Source organism: Salvelinus fontinalis, chromosome 38 (genome assembly GCF_029448725.1).
Source record: "Salvelinus fontinalis isolate EN_2023a chromosome 38, ASM2944872v1, whole genome shotgun sequence".
Classification (NCBI taxonomy): domain Eukaryota; kingdom Metazoa; phylum Chordata; class Actinopteri; order Salmoniformes; family Salmonidae; genus Salvelinus; species Salvelinus fontinalis.
In genome coordinates, this window is record NC_074702.1 from 8,627,919 (window position 1) to 8,633,489 (window position 5,571).

A 5,571-nucleotide genomic window follows, 5' to 3' on the forward strand; every position below is an offset into this window, starting at 1 on the left:
CTATTTCCCAAAAACTATCTCTCCACCTCCTGCTCTCTCTATTTCCCTATAGTATCTCTCCCCCTCCTTTCTCTATTTCCCTATAGTATCTCTCCTCCTCCTCTCTCTATTTCCCTATGGTATCCCTCCTCCTCTCTCTATTTCCCTATAGTATCTCTCCTCCTCCTCCTCCTCTCTCTATTTCCCTACACTATCTCTCCTCCTCCTCTCTATTTCCCTTTAGTATCTCTCCACCTCCTCCTCATCCCTCTATTTCCCTATAGTATCTCTCCTCCTCATCCTCTCTCTATTTCCCTATAGTAGTATCTCTCCTCCTCCTCCTCTCTATTTCCCTATAGTCTCTATCCTTCTCCTCTCTCTATTTCCCTATAGTATCTCTCCTCCTCCTCCTCTCTCTATTTCCCTATAGTATCTCTCCTCCTCCTCTCTCTATTTCCCAATAGTATCTCTCCTCCTCCTCTCTCTATTTCCCTATAGTATCTCTACTTCTCCTCCTCCTCACTCTATTTCCCTATAGTATCTCTCCTCCTCCTCCTCCTCCTCCTCCTCCTCCTCCTCCTCTCTATTTCCCTTTAGTATCTCTCCTCCTCCTCTCTCTATTTCCCTTTAGAATCTCTCCTCCTCCTCCCCTTTCTTTTCCCTATAGTATCTCTCCTCCTCCTCTCTCTATTTCCCTATAGTATCTCTCCTTCTCCTCTCTATTTCCATATAGTATCTCTCCTCCTCCTCTCTCTATTTCCCTTTAGTATCTCTCCACCTCCTCCTCATCCCTCTATTTCCCTATAGTATCTCTCCTCCTCATCCTCTCTCTATTTCCCTATAGTAGTATCTCTCCTCCTCCTCCTCTCTATTTCCCTATAGTCTCTATCCTTCTCCTCTCTCTATTTCCCTATAGTATCTCTCCTCCTCCTCCTCTCTCTATTTCCCTATAGTATCTCTCCTCCTCTCTCTATTTCCCAATAGTATCTCTCCTCCTCCTCTCTCTATTTCCCTATAGTATCTCTACTCCTCCTCCTCCTCACTCTATTTCCCTATAGTATCTCTCCTCCTCCTCCTCCTCCTCCCCTCCTCCTCCTCTCTATTTCCCTTTAGTATCTCTCCTCCTCCTCTCTCTATTTCCCTTTAGAATCTCTCCTCCTCCTCCTCTCTATTTCCCTATAGTATCTCTCCCCCTCCTCTCTCTATTTCCCTATAGTATCTCTCCTCCTCCTCCTCCTCTCTCTATTTCCCTTTAGTGTCTCTCCTCCTCCTCTCTATTTCCCTATAGTATCTATCCTCCTCCTCCTCCTCTCTATTTCCCTATAGTATCTCTCCTCCTCCTCCCTCTATTTCCCTTTAGTATTTCTCCTCCTCCATTTCCTTTTAGTATCTCTCCTCCTCCTCCTCTCTCTATTTCCCTATAGTATCTCTCCTCATCCTCCTCATCCTCCTCTCTATTTCCCTTAAGTATCTCTCCTCCTCCTCCTCTCTCTATTTCCCTATATTATCTCTCCTCCTCCTCCTCCCTCTATTTCCCTATAGTATCTCTCCTCCTCCTCTCTCTATTTCCCTATAGTATCTATCCTCCTTCTTCTCTCTCTATTTCCATATAGTATCTCTCCTCCTCCTTCTCTCTCTATTTCCCCAAAACTATCTCTCCACCTCCTGCTCTCTCTATTTCCCTATAGTATCTCTCCCCCTCCTTTCTCTATTTCCCTATAGTATCTCTCCTCCTCCTCTCTCTATTTCCCTATGGTATCTCTCCTCCTCTCTCTATTTCCCTATAGTATCTCTCCTCCTCCTCCTCCTCTCTCTATTACCCTACACTATCTCTCCTCCTCCTCTCTATTTCCCTTTAGTATCTCTCCACCTCCTCCTCATCCCTCTATTTCCCTATAGTATCTCTCCTCCTCATCCTCTCTCTATTTCCCTATAGTAGTATCTCTCCTCCTCCTCCTCTCTATTTCCCTATAGTCTCTATCCTTCTCCTCTCTCTATTTCCCTATAGTATCTCTCCTCCTCCTCCTCTCTCTATTTCCCTATAGTATCTCTCCTCCTCCTCTCTCTATTTCCCAATAGTATCTCTCCTCCTCCTCTCTCTATTTCCCTATAGTATCTCTACTCCTCCTCCTCCTCACTCTATTTCCCTATAGTATCTCTCCTCCTCCTCCTCCTCCCCTCCTCCTCCTCTCCTCCCCCTCTCTATTTCCCTTTAGTATCTCTCCTCCTCCTCTCTCTATTTCCCTTTAGAATCTCTCCTCCTCCTCCTCTCTATTTCCCTATAGTATCTCTCCCCCTCCTCTCTCTATTTCCCTATAGTATCTCTCCTCCTCCTCCTCCTCTCTCTATTTCCCTTTAGTGTCTCTCCTCCTCCTCTCTATTTCCCTATAGTATCTATCCTCCTCCTCCTCCTCTCTATTTCCCTATAGTATCTCTCCTCCTCCTCCTCTCTCTATTTCCATTTAGTATCTCTCCTCCTCCCCCCACTCTCTATTTCCTGATAGTATCTCTCCTCCTCCTCCTCCCTCTATTACCCTATAGTATCTCTCCTCCTCCTCCTCCTCTCTATTTCCCTATAGTATCTCTCCTCCTCCTCCCTCTATTTCACTTTAGAATCTCTCCTCCTCCTCCTCCCTCTTTTCCCTATTGTATCTCTCCTCCTCCTCTCTCTATTTCCCTATAGTATCTCTCCTCCTCCTCCTCCCTCTATTTCACTATAGTATCTCTCCACCTCCTCCTCATCCCTCTATTTCCCTATAGTATCTCTCCTCCTCATCCTCTCTCTATTTCCCTATAGTAGTATCTCTCCTCCTCCTCCTCTCTATTTCCCTATAGTATCTATCCTCCTCCTCTCTCTATATCCCTATAGAATCTCTCCCTCTCCTCTCTCTATTTCCCTATAGTATCTCTCCTCCTCCTCTCTCTATTTCCTAAAGTATCTCTCCTCCTCCTCTCTCTATTTCCCTATAGTATCTCTCCTTCTCCTCTCTCTAATTCCCTATAGATCTCTCCTCCTCCTCTCTCTATTTCCCTATAGTATCTCTCCTCCTCTCTCTATTTCCCTTTAGTATTTCTCCTCCTCCTCCTCTCTCTATTTCCCTTTAGAATCTCTCCTCCTCCTCCTCCTCTATTTCCCTATATTATCTCTCCTCCTCCTCTCTCTATTTCCCTATAGTATCTCTCCTCCTACCTTCCCTCTCTATTTCCCAAAAACTATCTCTCAACCTCCTGCTCTCTCTATTTCCCTATAGTATCTCTCCTCCTCCTCCTCTCTCTATTTCCCTACAGTATCTCTCCTCCTCCTCTCTCTATTTCCATATAGTATCTCTCCTCCTCCTCTCTCTATTTCCATATAGTATCTCTCCTCCTCCTCCCTCTATTTCCCTTTAGAATTTCTCCTCCTCCATTTCCCTATAGTATCTCTCCCCCTCCTCTCTCTATTTCCCTATAGTATCTCTCCTCCTCCTCCTCCTCTCTCTATTTCCCTATAGTATCTCTCCTCCTCCTCTCTATTTCCCTATAGTATCTCTCCTCCTCCTCCTCCCTCTATTTCCCTATAGTATCTCTCCTCCTCCTCTCTCTATTTCCCTATAGTATCTATCCTCCTTCTTCTCTCTCTATTTCCATATAGTATCTCTCCTCCTCCTTCTCTCTCTATTTCCCAAAACTATCTCTCCACCTCCTGCTCTCTCTATTTCCCTATAGTATCTCTCCCCCTCCTTTCTCTATTTCCCTATAGTATCTCTCCTCCTCCTCTCTCTATTTCCCTATGGTATCTCTCCTCCTCTCTCTATTTCCCTATAGTATCTCTCCTCCTCCTCCTCCTCTCTCTATTTCCCTACACTATCTCTCCTCCTCTCTCTCTATTTCCCTTTAGTATCTCTCCACCTCCTCCTCATCCCTCTATTTCCCTATAGTATCTCTCCTCCTCATCCTCTCTCTATTTCCCTATAGTAGTATCTCTCCTCCTCCTCCTCTCTATTTCCCTATAGTCTCTATCCTTCTCCTCTCTCTATTTCCCTATAGTATCTCTCCTCCTCCTCCTCTCTCTATTTCCCTATAGTATCTCTCCTCCTCCTCTCTCTATTTCCCAATAGTATCTCTCCTCCTCCTCTCTCTATTTCCCTATAGTATCTCTACTCCTCCTCCTCCTCACTCTATTTCCCTATAGTATCTCTCCTCCTCCTCCTCCTCCTCCTCCTCCTCCTCCTCCTCCTCCTCCTCCTCCTCCTCCTCCTCCTCCTCCTCCTCTCTATTTCCCTTTAGTATCTCTCCTCCTCCTCTCTCTATTTCCCTATAGATCTCTCCTCCTCCTCCCCTATTTCCCTATAGTATCTCTCCTCCTCCTCTCTCTATTTCCCTATAGTATCTCTCCTCCTCCTCTCTCTATTTCCCATATAGTATCTCTCCTCCTCCTCTCTCTATTTCCCTTTAGTATTTCTCCTCCTCCTCCTCTATTTCCTTATAGTATCTCTCCTCCTCCTCCTCTCTCTATTTCCCTATATTATCTCTCCTCCTCCTCCTCTCTCTATTTCCCTATAGTATCTCTCCTCCTCCTCTCTCTATTTCCCTATAGTATCTCTCCACCTCCTGCTCTCTCTATTTCCCTACAGTATCTCTCCCCCTCCTTTCTCTATTTCCCTATAGTATCTCTCCTCCTCCTCTCTCTATTCCCGATAGTATCTCTCCTCCTCCTCCCTCTATTTCCCTTTAGTATTTCTCCTCCTCCATTTCCTTTTAGTATCTCTCCTCCTCCTCCTCTCTCTATTTCCCTATAGTATCTCTCCTCATCCTCCTCATCCTCCTCTCTATTTCCCTTAAGTATCTCTCCTCCTCCTCCTCTCTCTATTTCCCTATATTATCTCTCCTCCTCCTCCTCCCTCTATTTCCCTATAGTATCTCTCCTCCTCCTCTCTCTATTTCCCTATAGTATCTATCCTCCTTCTTCTCTCTCTATTTCCATATAGTATCTCTCCTCCTCCTTCTCTCTCTATTTCCCAAAAACTATCTCTCCACCTCCTGCTCTCTCTATTTCCCTATAGTATCTCTCCCCCTCCTTTCTCTATTTCCCTATAGTATCTCTCCTCCTCCTCTCTCTATTTCCCTATGGTATCTCTCCTCCTCTCTCTATTTCCCTATAGTATCTCTCCTCCTCCTCCTCATCCCTCTATTTCCCTATAGTATCTCTCCTCCTCATCCTCTCTCTATTTCCCTATAGTAGTATCTCTCCTCCTCCTCCTCTCTATTTCCCTATAGTCTCTATCCTTCTCCTCTCTCTATTTCCCTATAGTATCTCTCCTCCTCCTCCTCTCTCTATTTCCCTATAGTATCTCTCCTCCTCCTCTCTCTATTTCCCAATAGTATCTCTCCTCCTCCTCTCTCTATTTCCCTATAGTATCTCTACTCCTCCTCCTCCTCACTCTATTTCCCTATAGTATCTCTCCTCCTCCTCCTCCTCCTCCTCCTCCTCCTCCTCCTCCTCTCTATTTCCCTTTAGTATCTCTCCTCCTCCTCTCTCTATTTCCCTTTAGAATCTCTCCTCCTCCTCCCCTTTCTTTTCCCTATAGTATCTCTCCTCCTCCTCTCTCTATT